At 38.4% G+C, this 25,987-nt stretch overlaps 1 protein-coding gene across 3 annotated transcripts in view; it reads left to right on the plus strand.

Annotated features, from left to right (window-relative positions):
• Positions 1–25,987, plus strand: part of daam2 (dishevelled associated activator of morphogenesis 2) — a 111,117-nt gene that overhangs the window by 25,093 nt on the left and 60,037 nt on the right. Inside the window, exon 1 of one of the 3 annotated variants that reach the window (XM_079385610.1) lies at positions 4,524–4,736. The exons of the other annotated variants lie outside the window; for them this stretch is intronic. The gene's annotated coding sequence lies outside the window, so the exon portion shown is untranslated. Of the gene's footprint in view, positions 1–4,523; positions 4,737–25,987 lie in introns of those variants that run through there. 3 annotated transcript variants of the gene reach the window in all.

Genomic DNA, 25,987 nt, shown 5'->3' on the forward strand with positions numbered 1-25,987 from the left:
ACTTGCTCTGGCGCAGCAGCAGCAGCGTAGCAGATCTATTCCGCCAAGACCAAATACATTAACATTGTCATTATGTTGGCTTGACAAAGTATTAGCTGTATGCAATGCGATGCACATTTGGTTTTTGACCACTGAAACTGTAAAATTCAACAGTTTACAAGACACATTGGGATCCTCATATCGCTCAAATTTAACTATATATGTGACCCTGGACCACAAAATCAGTCATAAGGGTTAATTTGTTGAATTTGTTGGTAAGTTTGTTGCGAATAAATAAGTTTTCCATTGATGTATGGTTTGTTAGGATAGGACAATATTTGGCAGAGATACAAATATTTGAAAATCTGGAATCTGAGGGTGCAAAAAAAATCGAAACATTGAGAAAATCGCTTATTACTAATATTTTTTTTTTTAAGTTTTAATATATTTACAGTAATACATTTTAAAAATATCTTCTTGGAACATGATCTTTACTTAATATCCTAATGATTTTTGGTATGAAAGAAAATTCAGTAATTTTGACCCATACAGTGTATTGTTGTCTATTGCTACAAATATACACAGGCGACTTAAGACCAGATTTGTGGTCCAGGGTCACATATTACCTTAAAAAGGTTTTACTATTCATTATTAACTAGTTGCTCATAAGCATGCATATTAGTCTTAAATATTAGGGGAAGTCGTGGCCTAATGGTTAGAGAGTCGGGTTCGAGTCTCGGGCCGGCAGGGATTGTAGGTGGGGGGAGTGAATGTCCAGCGCTCTCTCCACCCTCAATACCACGACTGAGGTGCCCTTGAGCAAGGCACCGAACCCCCAGCTGCTCCCCGGGCGCCGCACCATAAATGGCTGCCCACTGCTCCGGGTGTGTGTTCACTGCTCTGTGTGTGTTCACGGGGTGTGTGTTCACTGCTGTGTGTGTGCACGTTGGATGGGTTAAATGCAGAGCACGAATTCCGAGTATGGGTCACCATACTTGGCAGTATGTCACTTCACTTCATTACTAACATACTGGCTGTTTATTAGTACTTATAAAGCACATATTAATGCCTTATTCATCATGATCATATTCTAGATCCCTTAACCCTACCCAATACCTAAATATAACTACTACAACAACTACCTTACTTATCAGTAACCTATTTAAGTCACAGCATTTGATTTGATAATCACACTAAGATGTATCATGATTTCAGGTTTATTTTGATTAATTGTTCAGCCCACTTCATATAATTTAACATTTTAGTTAATTAATTATTAGCTTTTCATCAACTGATGGACCCTCTGCAGTTAGGATTGCACAAAGCCTTGTCTGAAAAACCCTGCTCTAGACCACCAAGTTTATGCATATGATGAAATTTGCCAAAAGAAAGAGAGAAAAAACAACAACCTATGAGCAGAAATGTACAGAGGAGCAGAAACATCAGGATGAATTGGGTGAGAAATACAAATACTGTTGGAGCAACTCTAGGAACAGGGCTAACAAACACTGTTTTAAAGGACCTTCAAAGTTGAAGCTGCATTATGATTGAATGAGAATAAGTGAGTGATATAAATTTAATGTTAGCAGGCCTTCCTAAAGCCAGCATACTGTAGAGTCACGTTGCAAGACCCGAAGAGCCCAACAGACACAGCTGGTTTCAATCAGCACTTCCAAAAAAAGCACACAGAGCTCCCTCATCTGAATTTGCATTCTCTCTTTCTCAGTTATTCACTCTCTGTGTCTCTGTGTCTCCCTCTCCTCTCAACTGCTACTCATTTTCCTTATTGAAACTTTGGGCCTGGTCAGAGATGCAATAAGTTTTCATTCCAGGTCCACACACACACACACACACACACACACACCCAACAACATCATCAAACAAACATATACACGCACACACACTTCCATCTGAACTTTTTTCTCTACATTAAAGAATTCCTCAGTATTAACCTAGTTGGAAGTTTTAATGCATGGCATTTAGCATGTAGTGGTTGCCCAGCATATCAATGGCTATTTAAAGCAAAGTGCATTAACTGAAGTTTCCGTTCTACAGTTTGACAGCTGGACTTCGTCTAAAATGAGAGCAATATTTAAGAGCTCTGAATGGAAGCTGACTTTGGATGAATTTCAAAGCCTATGAGGAGCAAGAGGTATATAAAGCTGGTTAATTTTGAGGTCAAAGGATCAAGGGATCTCTGAATTGTGGCTGTAGGGGTGGCAGAGTAAAGACATATTTTAGCTATATACCATCTCAGCACTGGACAGATGATTTTTGTATGGAAATATAGCCTATGCTACACATTTTTATGCTGGTTTTGCAAATGTGTGGGAGATATGAACTTAACTTGGGAGTTATGCTAAGTTTTCTAAACTACACACATTATCATAATAGTTGTATGTGTCATTTAGTAATATTGTTAATGCCACAAAGCGTTTTCAGTAAGATTAACTGATGCTCCTTTTGCAGTGCTCAAAACTGACCCCTTGAATAGCTCGAATCTCTTGAGACAGCAATGCTTTGGAAACACTAACAGCTCTTATTTAGTAAGATAAACAGGAAGTGGGGGTTTGTTTCATTTTGAAGAAAGATGGCGCAGTCACGTTGGCAGATTCCGTGGAGTTCAAATGCATTTACAAATCATACATTTATGGAAAGAGTGTTGTCTGATTTCAAATTTTCAGTATTTGTTACGGATTGTTCTTGTTGTTGTAAAGGGTTCTCGGTAAAACAAAATTCAAAATTGTGCAGACATTATGCCAAAAATGTTAGATTAGATGTTATCAGGAAAACTGGATCCAGAGGCCAGAATATTTTTATTAATTTTTTTTAAATGCCAATGTTTTGAATTCTAGTTTTGCATTGCATTTACACAATTAACTATCTATGACTGGTCCATCTCTGATGATTGTGTCAATGTAGTTTACAATTAGTTATTAAAAAGAGATATATATATATATATATATATATTTAAATATAATATGATAATGACAGCTATTTGGATATATTACATGTTACAAATGTTGTATTGTTTGGACCAGTCTTAAAGTTTTATTAAATTTTTGTTCCTGAAATCTACCCTTATGCTGGGATCAGAATAATAATTTTTTTTGGATCAAAAGTATCACAATCTCACTAAAACTTCAGATCAAATCCAAGATTGGGTTTTGTGATCTAATCCGAATTCAGAATCCTTTTTTTCTTTTGAACAACCCATTTTCAGGATTTGATCCAATCCGATGGTCAAAATCAGATCAGATTACTTTTGAACAACTGGCCCCAGTCTCTTGACCAGATCCTGTTGGAAGACATCCATTTTGTCTGGTGTTTAAAACTGGGTTTTGTCTGACAACCAAAATCAGTTAACACCAAATATTGTCTGATACCCAAAATCTTTATTTTGAGCTGTATTTTGCCTGGTCCCCAAAACTGTATTAAATTCTTCAGACTGAGAGGTTGCTACAACAACAAACTGACCATTAAATATTCTTACTCTGCAAATATATGATTAAAATCCTTTTTTGGAGGCTAAAATAACAAGCAAGCATAGCACACCTATCAACATCTGCTTGTTGACATGCAATTCCTCTAAATTTAAATGTATAATGTGAGTCCACATACTCTGTTTCTTCTGAGATAGAAAAAAAAAAAGATTTTTATTTTTTTTTATTTTTTAAACATTTTAATTGGAATGCTAATCATCCATGTGGGCTATTGGTGCCTGGACCCCATTGATTGGATCTATATTTTAAATTTAGAATGTCTCTTTCTACACCCGTTTTAAATGAGCTTATGCATTTTTATTTATGCCAAACGCTCAGTCAGAGTGTTCTAATGTGTGTGCATCATAAAGCTGACATACAAATACACAGTGAAATATATCTGTGCTAAACGTCTTTGCCTCTAACCCAATGGCAAATTAATATGAATGGCTCACGATAGACATTTAGTTTCCTAGTGTGAAATTTAGTAGCATATGCAAGTGATTTACTCACAAGTTGATTTATATAATAAGGATGTAGCAGTGGTACATCTTACATTCATCTGAGATTTTTTGGGTCATGCACTCCATTTAGATCTGCTTGACAAAAAAATCTCAATGCTGCTAGTTCTTATTAGACATCAACATATGCCAGACTGTAAAAATGGAGAGAACAACATTCAGAAATCGAGTTCCCTAATTTCCGGACTTTTCTTTTCCGGATTGTGAATATGACTAGGAGGAGGTTTTAGTGACATTAGGAGTGTCATTCCTTCTCATGCTGCTTTCTCACTCCATTTCTTCTCATGCTGGTTTACAGATATACACATGCATGCTGTCATGTGCTAAGCCTGAATTCCAGAAAAGGGGAGAGGGAGGGGAGGGAGTGTGAGAGAGAGAGAGAGAGAGAGAGAGAGAGAGAGAGAGAGAGAGCAGTGTGAGAGAGGGAGCGAGCAATGTCAACAGCTTTGATTCCAGCACAGTCAGCTGAAATCCAGACTCTGGGGCAGTAGCACTCAGGTCGCTCTGGGGTGGAAGTATCAGTTTGCTTTTATATTAGATTAGATTCAACTTTATTGTCATTGCACATGTGGGTACAAGGCAAGAGTTATATACTCTTTTAAGCACAGATTTAACAACAGTTTAAAATAAAAGAAAATGAGAAGTGGGTCTGAGAGGATTTGGATGTCTACATTTAAAGGGATCTAGAAAAATTTCTGCTTGACAGTGAATAGGGCAAAGATGAGGTATCCAAAAGGGTTGGTCTCTGAAGTGGGTAAGTACTTTCATCTTTCCATCTTAGTGCATTTTTAATGTTTAAAAACCTTTTTATAGATCAAATGCTCATCTTTAGTGCATCAAAGACATTTGAGAAGACATTAAGAAGCAGGATTACATGAGGACTGTTTAAATGGCAGATGTAAGCTGTCCGTCAAAAAATAAATTGTGCAGCTGTTTCTGCTGTTTGTGACAGCAGCACCATTACTGACATATCTTTATTAGGTCTGGGGAGGGTTGCATGTTGAAAAACTAAGGATAAGAATTAAAGAATGATTATTGGTAACACTTTATTTTACGGTGTCCTTGTTGCACACATTACAATATTACACAATATTAAATACACATTACAGTACTTACTATTATAATAGCAATAAATGATACATAATTGCATGCAAGTAACCCTAAAACAAATCCTAATCCAAACCCTAACCATACAGTAAGTACATGTAGTTAATTAATATTACTCAGTACTTAAATGTATAATTATACTGTAACAATGACACCTTAAACTAAAGTGTTACAGATAATTTTAGGTTAATGCAAAACTCCACCCCTGGTCCATAATTTCATGAGCATCTGATCATCTATCACAGAGCGAAGCAAAACATGCTAATGACATGCAAAGTCCGGATGTTGGGACATGCTGTCATCCAGTGCTTTCTGACTTCAGGAGAATCTCCAAGTTTCTGATACATGTTTAGTACACCTAAGTGTGTCTGTTCCCCTTGTTGAGGGTGTTTGGTCAGTCGTAAGTCTTTTAGATGGTAAGAATAGTGTTGAGCACACTTATCAGGAAATACAATTCCACTAACAACAAAAGCCAGTGCACTTTAAAGCAGCTCTAAGTAGTTCTCCATGGCTGCCACGGTTTAACAAACAGGAATTACCATCCTAAACTTGCACATCTGGTAGATTTAAGATGCCTCACATAAACAAGGTTCATCTCACCAGTAGCGCATGTTCTTTAGGACCTCTATATCCTTCATCACGCAGCTGTTCACCTTTCACCTTGCATAGATGTGGAGTTTTGAGTTGCGTGAGGGAATTTGGAATTGGATATTATATGACAAGTCTATTCAGTTCCTTATGGTAAATCATGGTAAAAGAGAGAAACATGCAAATCATAAAATACAGGGTGTTTTCTTTGTTTTAGTCTCTTCAGCTGCAGAGCATTAGGAGTGCAATGGAACTGTTCTGATTGATATTTTTGAGGTCAGGGTAGACACACACATTGTCGTTGCACCTGGTTGAATTTGACAACTGAGAAAGCAGTGCAATTCCTTTAACAATCAAATGTGTGGTCACTACTCTTTGATGTATATGTAGTTGCCAATCAGCTTTTGTGACCCTGTTTTGCTTCCATTTACAGAGCAAAAACGGGATCACAAATTGGAGTTTAACTTTTTTTTATTTTTTATTATGTTTTGTTAACTTGCCTTAATGCTTTTACAGATTTTAAAGTGTGCCATCAATGGGATTTGGACCAAAGAATGAAACAGTTTGATTTCTATACACTACGGGATGCTCAGAGATGGGAAATGCTCTGTATGATGTTACAGAATGTTGAACATCTAACTAACCAGTGACTCTGGCTATAAATAGTGTCCAGTTCATATCAGTCAATCATCTATATGTGGGAGTCTCAGCAATGGTAATGTCTGCTTGGGAAAAAGTAGGTCAGTAGTACTACATGTTTGAGAGTGTCCTGAATTCCACCTCATGCCCGCATCCTGTAAACATCTGTTTCTGGTGGGCTGATTGTAAAAATGCATAGGTTATTTTCGGGCAGATACCTTGAGGAAACCTGTAGTGTGGAGCGCTAAAGATCTGGAAAAGTGTTCTGGATAGGATTGGAAGACTTCAGGGAATGATTTAGTCAGGTTAAATAATGTACATCAGCACTTTCACTTGATAACTTTTTACTTCAAATTTGTTGTGACTTTACAAATTAATTTATAAAAATGCTTGTAATATAATAGTCTCTTTCAACTAAGAGTATGTTTTTAATTAACTGCACAGCTCAACATTTTTAATAATATATACAAGACAAAAAAAAATGCATTAAGAGCTGGGGGGTGTAAACTTTTTACATTGGATAATCAGGGCAAATTGTACTTATTTTGTCTTCTGGGAAACATTTAAGTATTTATGTAGCTTCTTAAATGAAAAAAAAATGAAGACAATAGCAAAAAGTACACATCAGCATCCTGTTCAAATGTTTACAGCTTCTGGCTCTTAATGCATTGTGTTGCCTTCTTGAGCATCAGTAAATGTTTCCACCTTTTGTAATAGCTGTTTATGAGTCCCTCAATTGCCCTCAGTGTGAAAAGATGGATCTCAAAATCATACAGTCACTGTTGGAAAGGGTTCAAATATGCAGAAAATGCTGGAAAACCAAAGAATGTGCAGGAGCTGGAGGGTTTTTCTGAAGAACAGCAGGCAGTTGAACTGCTCGGGACCAACAAGGGACTCGTGAACAACTATAACAAAACCGAAAGACAGTCGTGTATCCTCCAGGAAACAACACACAGTATTAAGATTCAAGGGTACACTTTTGAACAGGGTAATTTTTATAAATTCAGTTATTATATTATTTTGTCTTGTGGAGAATATAAACATCTGTTATGTGAAATAGCTAATTAAGGACAGTATTAAATAAGCAATAACATGCAATTTTCATGATCCCTTATGATTTATGATAAATTTATGTAAATTTAAATGAAATGTTTCCTCCTAGTGGAATGACCTGCCCAACTCGGTCTGAGCAACTGAGTCCTTAGCAATATTCAAGAATCTGCTAAAAACACTTCTTCCATCTTTATTCGACCCTCTAACTCTAGCTCTCTCTATTCTAATTCCTATTCTTAAAAAAAAAAAAAAAAATAACACTAGCTTTTCTAATCTTTTTGTATTCTATTTTTTTTTCTTTTTATTTATTATACAATTAACAAAAGCAAAAAAGGCCTCTAACACTAGCTTGCTCTATTCTTTTTCTAGTCTGTTTTCTTTTTCTTTATTTTATAATATAAAAAAACACAAACCTTGCTACAGGTACTGTGTTAAGCTAACTGAGACTTGTTATAGCACTTGCATATCATTGCTCTTTTGTTGATTGCGTCCATTGTCCTAATTTGTAAGTCGCTTTGGATAAAAGCGTCTGCTAAATGACTAAATGTAAACGCAAGTATAGCTATATTAAGTCATAACTCACACGGGTATGTTTGTAGCAATAGCCAACAATACATTGTATGGGTCAAAATTAAGAATTTTTCTTTTATGTCAAAAATCATTAAGATATTAAGTAAATATCATGTTCCATGAAAATATTTTGTAAATTTCCTACAATAAATATATCAAAACTTAATTTTTGATTAGTAATATGCATTGCTAAGGACTTAATTTTGACTCCAAGGATTTAATTTGAACAACTTTAAAGGCGACTTTCTCAATATTTAGATTTTTTGCAGCCTCAGATTCCAGATATTTAAATGATTGTATCTAGTCAAGTCAAGTCACTATTATTTGTATAGCGCTTTAAACAGTGCAAATTGTGTCAAAAGCAGCTTTACATCAACTTGATATAAAGCTGGGTGGCTTTACATCAGCTTTACAGTATTTAAACGGGGAAATAGTGTGTAGAAATAGTGTCATTCTTCTCTGGCCAGACAAAATCAGCAGTTTAAATCTAGGCTGCAGCAGAGTCAGATTGTGCAAAGGACTCATCTGGTTTCTGCGGTCGTGTCCCAATGGCCATCTAGGAAACCGGGTCTTCACTGGGAATCAGTCTCTGGGGCTCATCTAGGTCATCTCTAGGTGCTGATCCACCATCTGATATGGATACAGTCTGGATCTGCGTGGCTACGGTGACCTCGGAATAAGAAAGAAACAGACTAATATTAGCGTAGATGCCATTCTTCTAACGATGTAACAAGTACATTGGGTGTTATGGGAAGTGTTCCCGGTTCCGGTTGACCTAATTAATGCAGCCTAACAATCCTTTAACGGATTTGAATTATAGAAATGCGATAGTGTATTATGTGTAAGCCAGGGTAAGAGATGGGTCTTTAATCTAGATTTAAACTGACAGTGTGTCTGCTTCCCGAACAGTGTTAGGTAGATTATTCCAGAGTTTGGGTGCTAAGTAGGAAAACAATCCCCCCCCGCAGTTGATTTTGATATTCTAGGTATTATCAAATGGCCAGAGTTTTGAGATCGCAGCGGACGAGAAGGACTATAGTGTGATAAGGGCTCACTCAAATACTGAGGTGCCAAACCATTCATGGCCTTATAGGTAATTAGCAAGATCTTAAAATGTATAAAATGTTTAATAGGGAGCCAGTGCAGTGTTGACAGAACCGGACTAATATGGTCATACTTCCTGGTTCTAGTGAGAACTCTAGCTGCTGCATTTTGAACCAGTTGGAGTTTGTTTATTAAACGTGCAGAGCAACCACCCAATAAAGCATTACAATAATCTAGCCTTGAGGTTATGAACGCATGAATTAATGTTTCTGCATTTGACTTTGAGAGCATAGGTCATAATTTATATATATTTTTAAGATGGAAAAATGCAGTTTTACAAATGCAAGAAACATGTTTTTCGAAGCAAAGATTGCTATCAAAAAGTATGCCTAGGTTCCTAACTGATGACGAAGAATTTACAGAGCAGCCATCAAGTATTAGACAGTGATCTAGGTTATTACATGCAAAAGTCTTTGGTCCAATAATTAACATTTCTGTTTTTTTCTGAATTTAGTAGTAAGAAATTGCTAGTCATCCAGTTTTTGATATCAACTATACATTCCGTTAATTTTGCAAATTGGTATGTTTCATCGAGTCGCAAAGAAATATAGAGCTGAGTATCATCAGCATAAAAGTGAAAGCTAACGCCATGTTTCCTGATGATATTTTCCAAGGGTAACATGTAAAGTGTGAAAAGTAAGGGGCCTAGTAGTGAGCCTTGAGGTACTCCATACTGCAGTCAGGCAGTGCTAATTAAATGCCTTTGATTAACTGATCATCAGCACCTCTATAAAAGCAGAGGTTTTAGCAGTTTGTTGGTCTGGAGCCTTCAGGTGCGTGTTAACACAATGTCAAAGAGAAAGGACATCAGCAATGATCTTAGAGAAGCAATTGTTGCTGCCATCAATCTGGGAAGAATAATACAGCCATTTGCAAACAAATTTAAGTCCATAATTCCACAATGATGAAGATAATTCACAAGTGGAATACATTCAAAACAGAAACCAATCTTCCCAGGAGTGGACATCCCAGCAAATTCACCCCAAGATCAGACTGTATAATGATAAATGGCAGAAAACCCAGTTCATGACAGTACAATTAGAAAAATATGGGACAATGGCATGTTTGGAAGGCTTGCCAGAAGAAAGCCAAACAAACATGGTAGCACATTTTAGGTTTGCAAAGTTGCATCTGAACAAACCATAAAACTTCTAGAACAATGTCTTTTGACCAGATGAGACCAAAGTGATGTTTTGCAATAATGCACAGCACCACATTCGGTGAAATCCTAAAGAGCATATCAGCACAAGCGCCTCATACCAAAAGTAAAGCATGTTGGAGGAGGGCTGATGATTTTGGGCTTGTTTTGTAGCCACGGGAACTGGGCATCTTACACTCATTAAGTCGACTATGAACTCCTCTGTATACCAAAGTATTCTAGAGTCAAATGTGATGCCATCCAATCCGACAGCTAAAGCTTGGCCAAAACTGGGTCATGCAACAGGACAATGATCCCAACACACCAACAAATCTACAACAAAATGGCTGAAAAGAAAAAGAATCAAGGGGTTGCAATAGCCCAGTCAAAGTCCAGAGCTCATCCTGACTGAAACGCTGTGGCGAAAGCTGTCGATTAAACAAATTGGACAAATAAATATTATCTTCAATAAGTTATAAATATAATCTTTTGTTGAGAATCCTTTGCAGGCAATGACTGCCTTAAGTCTGTAAGATTGGATTTCCATCTTTCCATCTTCAGAATTCATCCGGCTGCTTCTGTCTTTTGTCACGTCATCACAGTAACTCAGTGCCACTGGAAGCCATGCATGCTCATGCCTTCACACTGCTCCACCATGTTTCACAGAAGAGGTTGTTTGCTTTGGATCATGAGCTGTTCCAAGCCTTCTCCATAATTTTTTCTTCCCGTCATTCTGGTTGATCTTAATTTCAGCCATCCAAAAAAACATTTCCAGAAGTGGTCTGGCTTTTTTAGATATTTTTTGGCAAAGACTAGTCTGGGCTTGTTTGCACCTTGTGGTAAACCCTCTGTATTTGCTCTTGATTGTAGACTTTGACAGTGACACGGCTACCTCCTGGAGAGTGTTCTTCACTTGGCTGGATGTTGTGAAAGGGTTTTACTTTACCATGGAGAGGATTCCTCTGATCATCCACCACTGTTGTCCTCCGTGAACGTCCATGCCTTTTTTATGTTGCTGAGCTCACTAGTCCCGCTTTGTTTTTTTTTCTCAGAATGTACACAACTGTTAATTTGGCCACTCCTAATGTTCCTGCTATCTCTCTGATGGATTTGTTTCGTTTTTGAAGCCTAACAATTGTCTTTTTCACTTGTATGGAGAGCTCCTTTGACCGCGTGATGTGGGTTCACAGCAACAGCTTCCAAATGCAAATGTCACACATAGAATAAACTCCAGACCTTTTCCCTGCTGAATTGATATAGAAATAAGGAAGGAACAGCCCACATCTGTCCATGAAACTTATGAGTCAGCTGTCCAATTACCTATGGTCCCTTGAAAAAGGGGGGAGGTACATATTAAAGAGCTGTAATTCCTTAACCTTTCCTCCAATTTTGATGAGAATACCCCCAAATAAAAGCCCCGATTGAGTAAGCAAGGAACCAAATCTCTTCTGACTTTGTAAACCCCGCATCAACAATACTCTGCAAGTCTGTGTTAAAAATGGAGAGCACAGTGTCTGCCATTTTACCCCTTCAGAAAGCAAAGCTTAGATGATTTTCCACTTAAATGTAAAGCCAGCATGTCATTGACCTTTGATATCTATAATCCTCTCTGATGTCTATTTTTAAAGGAGATAAACATGGCAGTTGCATTTGGAGTCTTGTTTGCAGCCTTCTGCCTTCTTAAGAATTCTTGTTAAAGAATGAGTTCACAGTGCCCAGATGTGGGCATGGAGTGAATGAAACAGAGATTTATCAACATTCCTTGTGAACTCTTGCTTTCCAGCGATTTAGCAGAATGATTTAAACTTTCAGAAAGGCACATTTAGAAGGCGTTTGTGGTGACAAATCCTCATTTTCAGTCAGTTTTTCCCCCTCCCCTTCTTACTTTTGTAGTGTCTGTCCACCCATGGGTAAAGTCTTCTGTGTGCATAAGTATTAGGTTGATATTCTGATAATTTTTTTTCCCAAGCACATTTTACCAATTCCAATCCACATCAATCTTAACAACTACTATCAATTTTGTATATGATCATTTATAAGTAAAAAATAATGTTGGCTGAAAAATGGCATATATTTAAACGTGCAGAATTATTAGGCAGGTTTTCTTTTAATTGGGCTAAAAAATTAAAAAATTATTAACTGCCCAAACAAGCAGGAGGGATGGATGTTAATGCTGAGAGTTCTGTGGAGCATAAGTTTATGTAGCTGACATAGTCACATAGCAACAATAAAAAAAAAAAAGCCAAATTAATCAATACCGAATGGATTCAAGGACTTGTGAATCAAATTGAATATGAAAATCCATATTGTCAGAACATTTAAATGATTATTGACAGCATTTACGACTCCTTCTGTGGCATTTATTTGTTTGTGTCAGAACTGGCATATTTTTTTGTGCAAAATTGAGTCAGTTATGTTGGTTACAGTTTGGCTAATGTTTTCACAGTGAAAGTTTTGAACATTTCTTCCCTAAGGGCTGTAGTCTTTCTATTATCTGACAAGACAGCAGAGAGAGGAAGTTATTTGGAGAGAATAGAGAAGAGATGGGGAGTACATGTTGGCACTTAAAGATGCAGTAATATTGACAGCTAGCAGTTGAAATGGGTACTGCATTCCAAATGAGAAATTATTGACCCAAAAATGTTCACCCAAAAATTAAAATTTGTCCATGTTTTACTCATCCTTAAAGCATCCTAGATGTATATGACTTTCTTTTTTCAGACGAATCCAATCAGAGTTATATTAAAGATTTTCCTTGCGATTGCAAGTGTTAGGAATGGGTGTAGATGGGTGTTTTTCTTCAACAGTCCAACAGTAGTCAAATAAAGCATGTGCATGATGCATCCATAATAAAATGTGCCTCACATGGCTTCAGGGGGTGAATAAAGGCCTCCTGTACTGAATCAATGCGTTTTTGTAAGAAAAATATCCATATCCAAATGTTATAAATACTTTTCTCTCACTTCAATCTAACTGTGGTACGCAGAAACCATTCCGGCGGATGACATAGGACATATGTGTTGCGCACGCACCAGTGAGATATGCAAAGGAAGCAAAGTTCCCTTACTTTAGCAAAGGAAAACCAGTCTCCTTTTTACTCATATCAAAATCCTCCTACCTTCTTCTTTACAAACCCTTGTTTTGTGCTTCCAATTCGTGACCAGCATTTTGTTTTGCTGTCTCTCCTCCATGCTTCCGTGTTCATTACTGATCACTGCCGCTTGCTTTACGCTCACGTCCTGTCATCCCCCAGAACGGCTTGCACGTATGACAGTCAGCAGAAGTGAGAAAAAAGTATTTATAAAATTTTAAAAATTTATATTTTTCTTATAAAAATACATCAATTCACTACAGGAGTGTGCACTTTATTTGACTACTTTTGGACTGTTGAACAAAAACACCCACCTACTCTCATTCTCACACTTGGAAGAGCAAGGAAAATTTTTAACATTACTCCGATTGGATTCGTCTGAAAGAAGAAAGTCATATACACATAGGATGCTTTGAAGGCGAGTAAAACATGCTAATTTTCATTTTTGGGTGAACTAACCCTTTGAGGACATGCAACAGGAACGAGCACAGTTGACAGTTTTAAGTTGATGAGCCTTACACTGTAAGTTGATGAGTTGATTTATTCAAGCTTTAAAGGCGCCGTAGAATGGAAAACTGTGTTTACCTTGGGATAGCTGAATAATAAGAGTTCTGTACATGGAAATGGCATACCGTGAGCCTCAGACACCATTGTTTCTCCTCCTTATGTAAATTTTGTGAATGCAAAAGACTACTGAAAAATAGGTGAATCAGAACATAACACTAACTGTGACGTTACAGTCGGGATCACTAATAGTTACACCCCCAACATTTGCATATACCCACCCATGTTCTAGGCCAGCCGAACCATCAGAAATTCTGCAGGTATTGTGAAGAAACAAGCAAGGACAACAGCGAAAATGGCAGATCATGGAAATAAATGTTCCAGGCTGTGCAGGGGATGTGAAGTGCAGGGATGGGTTGGTGTCTGTATTCAGAAAGGCATGGAAAGCAAATAACACGTTCTAATAAACTAACACTAAAAATTACTCCGTTATATCCTGCTGCCATGTTTTCAGATGACAAAGTGCCTTTCTGAAAGACTTGAACATCCTTTCAAATAAATGTATGATATCATGATGACAGTATGAGAAATGCTTATCAGGTGTAGGGTTTGGCCTATTAAAAAAGCTAGTGTATTTGTGCATTATTATGTAACCAAAATCCACATTAGATCGTAGGTGGTTTACTATTTTTATTTTCTTGGTCAGTATTGTTGTGGGTTTTGGTAATTTTGCTGTTGTAAGCTGTAGATCAGATTGCACATTTTAGAACATTCGGTAACCAATCAGATTCAAGCATTCAACAGCCCCGTTGTATAAGTAAGGAATAATCAGAATCAGAATTAGCTTTGTTCGCCATGTGTGCACAAACACAACAAATTTGTTGTGAGGTTTTTTAAGGTGCATGCATACATACTAGGGGTCGACCGATTATCGACCTGGCCGATTATTGGCACCGATATTAAGCATTTTTATGATAATCGGCATAGGTCATTTTCAAAACCGATGTGCCGATAAAATTATTTAATTATGAAACGCGCTATTTGGCTCTGATGCAGCCTGTCGGAACTCACCACTCTGTGGCCTAGAGCAGTCTCCGCCCACCGCGCATCTGATTTGTTGAGAGTCAGGAGTCCGACCAATCAACGTGGAAGACTAAAGGCACTCTCACACCGAAAGCGCTTGCTAACTGGTGCTGCTTCATCACGCATCAGTTCTCTCTCAAAGGCAGCAGCAGACGTTGCTCAAGTTGCAATAAATTACAATCCACTACACTGAAGTTGTAAAAACCTCAATATTATCTATTTATGATTTCCGAGATGGGGGAAACGCAGGGGGAATCGCGGAATCCAGTCATATGGAATTTACTGTATAACGCGGAGTCACGGAATTAGTCAAAGTTTGGATGAATTAATCAAAAGTAGGTCAGTACACTTAAATCGACTCATGATATGGACTATCTGTAAACATTAAGCTGCTAAAAGACTATTTAAATATGAATTCTGCATGTTCGGCGTGTCTCTGTATATGTGAAAGGCACAGACGCGCGGTTTTGACACACACACACACACACACACACTGAAGTGCGCGACGCTCGCGGTGTTTTCCGCATCTGCCATGTCACTAAATGAGGCCATAAATACATGAACATCATCCCCAGAACTGCTCTGAGAGTTACTTCATGAGCATTTGACTGTTTCGTTTGAGTAAAACGATCGTCATATCATAAATAGGCTACAGAAACTTAAGAGGTCCTCATGGCAACCCGTCAAAATAAAAGTTTGGTTTATTTACTAATGCTACTACAATTATTACAACTTTTGTTTAAAAGAACAATCACACAATACGCTATTTCTTACATGTTTTAATTTTAATAGTAAACCCATTTGTTTGCCAAAAAATAGAGTTCAACTCTCATTTGATTAAAAGATAAATTAAATTGTTTTATGCCTTCATTTGCACTGCTCTGTAAATGAAAACTAATGGAAATTACTGTCACATAGGCCAAGAATAAGATACTGTCACATAGGCCAAGATTAGGATGACGGAAATTGGGACATTTCAATAGGCTATTGAACCAAGTGAGCCTATAACAGGCTATTAGTGTTATAGTTTCATTAAAATAGTTGCGGTCTTCTTCGCAACTTCTACAATGGAGCTATGAAGACAATTAAATTATTTACACGTATTATATACATTGCGCTTTTTAAATTAATCAACTGATGTGCATTAGATGATGAATTGAATAGTCACCTCTTGTACGTTATGATTTAGTCAACCGAAAATAATTAATGAAGAATTATGAGAGGTTATGCTATTACACATACATTTCTAACATGTAAATTATTGAAGCCAAATACTTACATTTCCCCAAGCTGTTTAGCTGTAGTATTTAGTATTCATAGGCTTAATCATGAAGCATACAGTGGCCCCACTTTTAACTCTCTCTTTATATATTACCCTTATTGTAGATGGATGCATGGGGGAAGACAAGAGTAAGAAGTGCAACCAACACTAGGGAAGGCCGTTTTTGTCAGAGCCCTTGTTATTCTTAATTTTGACATTCATTTTCATTTTTACACCAGACATATATATCGGTTCAATATATCGGTTATCGGTCTACTTGGTCTGTAATAATCGGTATCGGCATCGGCCCTGAAAAACACATATCGGTCGACCCCTAATACATACATACATACATACATGCATACATACACATTTGACATGAGAACAGAAAAAAAAATTTATAGTAAGACTTAACAATAAATAATAATAATGTGTATGAACAGTAGATTCATGTACAGAATTGGGTATTATTTACTCTATATTCAGCTGTATAAATAAAGAGATATGCATATGTATTTACATAATACTTGAGAAAGAGGCAATAATTAAAGATGGAGAATGAATTACAGAAATTAATTACAGAACACAGGTAATGATTCATGTGTTGAACTTTAGCCGACGAAGGAAGTACAACCTCTGCTGGGCCTTTACACACAATGGAGTTAATGTAAATGTCCCACTTCAGGTCCTGAGAGATGGTTCTGCCTAGGAACCTGAATGACTCCACTGTAGGCACAGTGCTGTTCATGATGGTGAGAAGGGGGAGAGCAGGGGGGTTTCTCCTGAAGTCCACTATCATCTCCACAGTTTTGAGCAGTTTCAGCTCCAGGTTGTTGTGACTGCACTAGACAGCCATCGGCTCAACCTCTTGTCTGGAAGCAGACTCATCGCCGTCCTGAATGAGGCTGATGACTGTAGTGTCATCTGAAAACTTCAGGACTTTGACAGAGGGGTCTTTAGAAGTGCAGTCATTTGTGTAGAGGAAGAATAGCAGTGGGGAGAGAACGCTGCCCTGAGGAGCTCCAGTGCTGACGGTGTGGGTGTTGGATGTGAGTTTTCCCAGCCTCACTAGCTGCTGCCTGTCTGTCACGAAGCTGGTGATCCACTGACAGATGGAGGTGGGTACAGAGAGCTGGGTCAGTTTATTCAGAAGGGTATCTGGGATGATGGTGTTGAAAGCGGAGCTGAAATCCACAAACAAGATCTTTGTATAAGTCTCTGGTTGGTCCAGATGTTGGAGGATGTATTGCAATCCCATATTGACTGCATCATCCACAGACCTGTTTGCTCGGTAATGCTGGGTACACACTAAAAGATTTTTAAAATCTTATAAGATCTTCAAAATGTGAGAAACCACAAACACAAGGACAACAAATTCCAACAAATCCCCCCCCCCCCCCCCCCCCCCACACACACATCAGGATTTCTGTTCATAAATATTTAACATGTTGAATATATATACGATTCTCGATCGGGGTGCCTCCAACGTTCTTCCAAGCAGATTCAGTCACTCTTAACACACCTCACACCACAGGAAAATCTGATAAGCTAATCGGGACGTTACCTAGGATTGTAGGAAGAGGAGAAATCGGTCCAAAATCAGCCGATTATCTTGTGGTGTGTACCCAGCATAAGGGTCAAGTAATGTCCTTCAAGTATGCCAACACCAGTCTCTCAAATGACTTCATGACCACAGATGTTAAAGCAACAGGTCTGTAGTCATGAAGTCCTGTGATTTTTGGTTTCTGGGGTACAGGGATGATGGTGGAACATTTGAAGCAGGAGGGGACTTCACACAGCTCCAGTGATCTGTTGAAGATCAATGTGAAGATGGATGATAGCGGGACAGCACGGGCTTTGAGGCAGGCTGGAGAGACACCGTCTGGGCTTTTGGCTTTCCTTATCTTCCGTTTCCTGAAGACTTTGCATACATCATCTTCACAGATCTTAAGTACAGGCTGAGAAACAGTAGGGAGAGGGTGTTGATTGCTGTGTTGTGAGACGATCAGAGCGGGTGTGGGGTGTTCGACCAGTCTTTTGCCTTTCAAACCTGCAGTATAACTCGTTCAGGTCTTCAGCCAGTTGTTAATTGGCCTCAGTGCTAGGGGATGGGGTCTTGTAGCTGGTGATGGCTTTCAGGCCATCCCATACTGATGTAGAGTCATTGCTTATGAGCTGTTTTTGTTTAGCTTTTCAGAGTAGTTTAACTTTGCCACTTTTATCTCCCTATTCAGTGTGTATTTGTCCTGTTTGTACAAGGCTTTGTCCCCACTCCTGTAGGTGTCCTCTTTGGCCTGGCGAAGCGGTTTGAATTTTGCACTGAACCAAGGTTTGTTGTTGTTAAATGTTAAATAAGGCCTGGTGGGAACACACAGGTCCTCAAAGAAACTGATGTAGGATGTCAAGTGTCAGTGAGCTCATCCAGATCAGTAGCTGCAGCCTCAAAAACACTCCAATCAGTAAGTTCAAAGCAGGCATGTAAATCCCACTCTGCTTCAACAGTCCATCTCTTTACAGTTCTTACAAGTTTAGCAGATTTGAGTTTCTGCCAGTAGGCTGGTAGAAGATAAACCAAACAGAGTGTTAATAGGAGAAGACACAGAGCGAAGAAAGAATAAAAGTAAGTTATGTGAAAAATAATGCGTTTAAAAAAAAAAGAAGCATTAACACGTTAGACTGCACACCATAAACACAATCAAGCCTAGAAAAAAAAAACAATCACCAATTTAAGTGATCTAAATGTATTTTTATATCTTTATATCGTCTGTGGAAGGACCATACAATGTTCGGTGAATGAGACTCGAGGTAGTCTTGCATAGCCAGACCTTCAGACTGATGGCTGAAGGTCTGGAATCTATGGCAGGTTTCCTTGGCCAAGGTCCGCCCATGAGGCCGTTTGACCGACATGTCAAACAACCAATCAGAGTTTGTTTCGTTCAGCATCACGTTTCGAGGCGTGGAAATGTCGTCACAATAACAAACCGGTGTGTGAAACTCTCGGATGTATTTTAAAGATTCTATGCCGTGAACTTTAAATATTTCACATACTTTTGATAATCGAGCGTTTATTGACCCTGATAAGCATTCGTCGTCACATTTGTAAACACGACGACGTTCTTCTTTCGTGAGAGGGTTTGGTGCCACGGCATCTTTGTTTCCCAGCGGACCAAAAATAAACGCAACACTCGCGTCTCCCAGTCACATGACGACTTCGACATTCCTGAAGTGTTTCCAGAAAAGTGTGCCATATGCATCAGACGTTTAGCCAACGGTCCATGGGCGTGACGTCTGAGGCTGTGACTAGACTCGAGGTAATCTGACAGCATTGCATTCAACCTTCCACCAACGCTGTCTCTCATGTCGCTGGTTAGCTTCTGGTTTGCCTTTGCAGGTTCATGTCTTTTGGAGGAGGTGTGGCTTTGGACAGTGATTTGAAAAGAGGGTTGGATCTTGCTTTCAAAGGCAGCTTGCTGTTGCTAGCCTCTCCGAAATCACCTACCCTACATTTAATGAATACAAACATTTCTGTGAAGTTGATTCTTGACCTTTATTTTTTTCACAGACACTCTATATGTCATTTGCCTGTACATTACATTTAAATAATATACACTCTGAAACATTTAACTGTGCTGTATTGAACTGGGCCCTTTGAGTCAAGACATCATCCACAATGGCTGACACATGAATCCATGATACATGTGAAATCGCTGTCAATACTATGCAGTCAATAAAACTCATGCTAGAGGTCAAAATCAATATACTGATAAGCAAACAGAGAGTACAATCACTCAGTGCCTAATACATGGAAACCAGTGTTGTATGAATCTGTTGAAGAAAAGTACAGCTCTTACAGTTATTGGATTTAGCTGTGTCATATGACACAGACTAGGCTATGTCCTGATGCTTTATTGCTTTACTTTAAAGGAAACTAGTATGCAAAGTACATAATTATAATGTGTACTATCTGAATTGCGATGCAGCCTATAGTTATCTTTTTTTGTACCTCATTAACAGCTGTTCACATTCTTTTTCTTCTTTTTCTTCATCATATTCTTTTACATTGATTTCATTTTGACTGTTCATTGCTACTGTATTTGTTTTTCAGACACTGGGAAAGAGTAGCTATGCTGGCTTTGAACATTATCCCCTCAAGAAAGGGCAACCTCTGATATTAATAGCAAAAACAGAGAGAGAGAGAAAGATGAGAAAATGAAAAGATTCCATTTGGCCACTGTGACAGAGGTGGTTTTGGATGCCAAAGATTCCTCTAAGCCCCCCTGGGTTTTGTCATGAGGACATTATGAAATGAATTCTGGGGGAAACGTGTGGGGGAGAAAATTGTATTTACATTACAGAAAGCCCAAGCTGTGTGGAGAAGATGAAATGTGCAAAAACACTCTTACAGAAAGAACAAACAATTATGAGGAGGAGAAATGCGGGGTATGTGAAGAGAGAAAGGCATTTGCTTGCATTTGTAACAGCAGCAGAAGGAAATAGAGTTTAACATTGTGTATAACTCATTGCCACAATGTTGTTCATGGTACGTTGGTATGTGGTTGCAAGAGCTTGTTGTGGTTGGTTGCTTATTGGCCCTAGCCAAAAGGTCCCTCATCCATGTTTCTGTGATATTTTTGTCCCTCTATATGGCTAAGGTCATCTCAGTTAGGTATGAAACCATATTTCCCTGAATGGGGAACAAGATGCTGCGTCAGTAACCCTATGCTACATCCCCAGGTGTGACGAGACACTCCGTCATCCATGCCATCACCAAACTGCGCCTAAATAAAGACCAATGAATATTCATAGGCCAAACCCAAACTTTTTCGGCTGTGGTTCTCAAACTTTTTTGACTACCGGACCCGAATAATATCTCAAACATTATCATGGATCCCCCAACCTGCCATTGATATTGACACATTTTTGTGTTGTTAATTTTTCTTAGCTTTTCTGGTGTGTCAGGCCCACTAGTAGATAGGTCACCTGAGATATGCTTAGATGGAATGAGAAAGTGTTTTTATGAGGGGGGGGTCTTGCAAAAGTACTCGTGATCTTACAAAGGTAAATAAAGAACTAACCTGCTAGTTAGCATTTAGTTGCAAAGTTACTTACTGTTAGTAGAATATCTAACGTGGACTACCAAAATAAAGTGTTACATAATATTTTATGTATTTGAGGCCTGAGATGCGGGAACGGTGAGGAGACAGGGCAAATATTTTGCATTTTAGGCTAGCATTGCCGTCTAATCAGCCAATGTTGTCTAAATAGCCTGCATAGCGCTTCGTCTTTTATAACATGGGATTTTGACCAAATACATTTAATCTAGATTTTTATAAAATGTTGCAACAAAGTAAAAAAAAAAAAAAAAGTTTGTGTGTGTGTGGGAGAGAGTGAGAGAGAGAAAAAAAAAACAGTTTTAGACATAAGGCGATTAAAAATATATATATAAAATACCTTAAAGTAACTACAAATGAGCATGTAAAGCAAATATCTTTAAAAGTAATTCCGTGTGGAGCATGCCCCTGATCAGTGCAATGTTCTCACCTTTTTTTCCCCCCTTACCTGTTTGAATCTCTGATTAAAGGGATAGTTAAAAATTCTGTCATTAATTACTCACCCTCTTGTCATTCTAAACCCGTATTCCATCTTTGGAATACAAATTACGTTATTTTTGATGAAATCTGTGTGCTTTCTGACCCTGCATATTCAGCAAGGGAACTACCACGTTCAAGGCCCAGAAACGTAGTAAGGACATCCTTAAAATAATCCATGTGACATCAGTGGTTCAACTATAATTTTATGATACAGCATGAGCAGGAGAGAGCTGAACCTGCATAGTGAGAATATAATTCCATTCCTTGAAACATGGCAGTAGAACACTTTTCCAGGGATCATTCTCAAACCAGTACCCTGCTCAATCTAGAAATGGTCAAGAACAGAGTTTTGATGCTGACACACTAATACCCCCTTTCCACCAGCAGGAACCAGGTGCTAGTTCAGAGCCAGTGCTCTTGCCGGTTCTTAGTTGGTTCGACTGGCGAGCCCTTTAAGAACTGGTTGCTTTTCCACAGGCTAGAGAGCCAATACAGAGCCAGGTCTTACGTCACTGAATACGTTTCATGTTTCGTTTCACTAGCGCAGCAGCGCCAAACACAACAGACTTGTTTGAGATGCATGGGAGCCACGCAGACCGATCGATCGATCAACACACAACACACTAAAGCACCGCGAGGGCAATCCCAAAGCATAAAAAGCCGTCTGCTTTCCAGTCACTCACTTTTTAACCCGTCAAGAAATTAGCTGTTGAAAAGCAGATGGCGGCTGTTTTATTGTGCAAAAGTTCTCAAAAACATGAGAGATAGATATGTCCATCAAATAAAACCTTCTCCTCCTTCACATATATACTGTATCTCCATCACAACCATCCCTGCCATATCACAAGGCATGTTCTTGGTGGCTTAAAGTGTCAGATCAGTCTCACTACAAAGCTCTTTCACCTCAGTGGTCAAACCAAGTCCCTCATCCATATCTTTGGATGTCTGCTGGACAATTCTCACACCTTGGGGTGTTTCTGTGTTCCTATACCTATTTAAGGGAACTTTCCTTTTTAAGGATATATTTTGGCATATACCAAATGATGTTTTATTAACAAAGTTAGGGAGGAACATGTTCAAATAATCAAATCACAAAAATCTAACCTTTCATTGTATAATGAGAATTTAAAATGGGGGAAATATCATTATGAAATAAATGTTTTTCTCAAATACACGTTGGACGCAATTATTGGCACCCCTAGAAATTCTTATGAGTAAAATATCTCTGAAGTATATTCCCATTCATATTCACAATTTGAGCACTCCAGGGTGATTATGAACATGAAATTATCCAGCCATGGTTTCCTGTTTCACAGAAATATAAAAAGGAGGGAAAACAAAGCCCAAATTCCCTTAATCATCCATCACAATGAGAAAAAAAACAAAGATGGTGGATCAGGTCAAAAGTAATGCGGGAAGTGTTCCCTGTTCCGGTTGACCTAATCAATGCAGCCTAACAATCCTTTAACGGATTTGAATATTATAAAATTATTAGTGTGTTATGTTTTAATCCGGTTAAAGAGATGGGTCTTTAATCTAGATTTAAACTGATAGAGTGTGTCTGCCTCCCGAACAGTGTTAGGTAGATTATTCCAGAGTTTGGGTGCTAAATAGGAAAAGGATCTGCTGCCCGCAGTCGATATTCTAGGTATTATCAAATTGCCAGAGTTTTGAGAACGCAGCGGACGTGAAGGACTATAGTGTGATAAGAGCTCGCTCAAGTACTGAGGTGCCAAACCATTCAGGGCTTTATAAGTAATTAGCAAGATTTTAAATCTTTACAATGTTTAATAAGAAGCCAGTGCAGTATTGACAGAACTGGGCAAGTATGGTCATACTTCCTAGTTCTAGTAAGAACTTTAGCTGCTGCATTTTGGACCAGCTGGAATTTGTTTATTAAGCACTCTGTTTCTCTGTATTATATACATTTTTTATTTGTTGAACATTAGTTAAAGTGTTACTCTTTAATTGGTTTAGACATTTTTTTGTATTTTCTAAATGTAATTATTTCAAGGGCCTCTCTTCATCAGAGTAAAATGGATGACTCTTAAAATATTTGTGGTCACATTACCAATTTTGTTTATGGTTGCCTAGAAACTAGGGGTGGCACAACTTCCCCAGCGGCTCAAATCCACCAGTAGGAATATGGAAAGAAAGTTTTTTGTTGGAATGTCATTGAGAAGAAACGCTAGAAAAGGAAAGGGAAAACTTATGATTTTGCATAAATTCTGCCTAAGACAGATGCTGCTGATCAAACAAGCGAGAAAAAGTAATGCAAGATATAGAAACCATTTGAGCAGTGTGTGTTAGGAAATGCTTCTCCCTCTCTCCTCCACTGACCTACTTCCAGCAGCACACAGGATAGAGTGATGTGGTCGTGGGCTGAATGAGAAATGGCAACAGCCATCCCCCTCCCCCCTTACCATCTCTGTCAGATTCTCTCTGTCTGTCTGTATACACCACTGTGCTCTTTAGAGTCAACACGGGTTACCCAGTATGCCCTGCCCTGTTGCAAAAATGCATGAGACAGTATGAACATTATTATACATCCATGTATGCACAAATTACATTTTTGGTTGTTTTCCAGTGTTTCCACACATCCATATATGCATTTATATTAGTGGTGTTTTCAATATCATTAATGCAACTATTGTAATGTATTCATTAGGGGTCATTCACAAGAGGCAGCATCTTTAATTTAACCTTTAACCTTATAATGCAACTGATTTATAATGTTCTACATAGACAGCAACTTCACTCGCCACAGACATATCTTTCCTAACCTTCCTCACAAGCATCTGAGACTTGACGTATAATATCAGTAAATTATTAAAGTTATATACTAAATTTAGCCCAGTGTTAAAGTTTAAAGTATTTATTTGTCTTTGCTGTGTTTATGTATTTATAATGTAGCTTTAAGGCTTTATCAAAGGGTTATGCTGGTTATGTTTGTTTGATAGTGACGAGAGCCAGCATTTTTTCTCCTTTATACCAAGGGGCCAGATTACTAATCCACGTCCACACACCTTTTACATAGTCTTACTCAATTTCCTTTTTACTGAAGCAATATTATCCCAACAAGCCAATGTCAACATCTCAATTGCATTGTCTGTAAATTTGCAACAAACAAATTGTACAGAGGTCCTATTTTTTATTAAAACAACATAAGAGGACAGTTAAGTTTATTTAAAAAAAAAAAAAAAAAAAATAGTAATTTCAGTAATAGTAAGTGAACACTCGATGGTGATTGGCTAATGTTTTTTTTACCAACGGAGGCACGAGAGCTCAGCCAGAGATTGTTTTACTATAGGGTGAAGTGAAGTGACATACTGCCAAGTATGGTGACCCATACTCAGAATTCGTGCTCTGCATTTAACCCATCCAACGTGCACACACACAGCAGTGTACACACACACACACACCATGAACACACACCCGGAGGAGTGGGCAGCCATTTATGCTGCGGCGCCCGGGGAGCAGTTGGGGGTTCGGTGCCTTGCTCAAGGGCACCTCAGTCGTGGTATTGAGGGTGGAGAGAGCGCTGGACATTCACTCCCCCCACCTACAATCCCTGCCGGCCCGAGACTCGAAGCCGCAACCTTTGGATTACGAGTCCGACTCTCTAACCATTAGGCCACGACTTGAGGGTGATGAGAGGGTCTGTATTAATATCGGAGAAAGCATAATGGCTAACTTGGATCACATGTGCCTTAATAAACAATCACATTACAGCCTTGACATCATTTAATTTTGAAATTTGAAAAGAGTTGTGCGACACTCAATCGCCGTTTACGGATACCATATGAATGAGAAGTGCCGTAAAATGAATCCCACCTGTCGCAAAACGTCAGTGACTTGTCTTATAAAATAGCATTTGTTTTGTGGTAAACTCTAAAAATAGTTAAATCCAAAAGTATTGTTTAGTGTAAAACATGTTGAAGATTAGCAGATAGGCTATCGATTCATTAAATGATAAGCCGTTTCCTCTAAAAAAGCAGACAGGCTTATTGAAAATGCAAATTCGTTCTCTGCCTGCAGGTTTCATTTTGGGAAAAGCAGAACATAGCAGTTCCCGGTGTAGTGCCGAATTCTCATCCCCGCCAGATTATTACCCCCTAGTATTGGTAGATTTAGGGTTAGGTTTGGGGGAGGGGTTAGGATTAGGGGTGGGGTTAGGATTAGGCAGGTAGCAATTTCAACGAAGGGGGTAATAATTTGGCAGGGAGTCGAAAATGGGCACAACACCAGTACACACAACACAGTGGGCACAACCACA

The sequence above is a fragment of the Barbus barbus genome, assembly GCF_936440315.1.
Source record: "Barbus barbus genome assembly, chromosome: 30".
Lineage (NCBI taxonomy): Eukaryota > Metazoa > Chordata > Actinopteri > Cypriniformes > Cyprinidae > Barbus > Barbus barbus.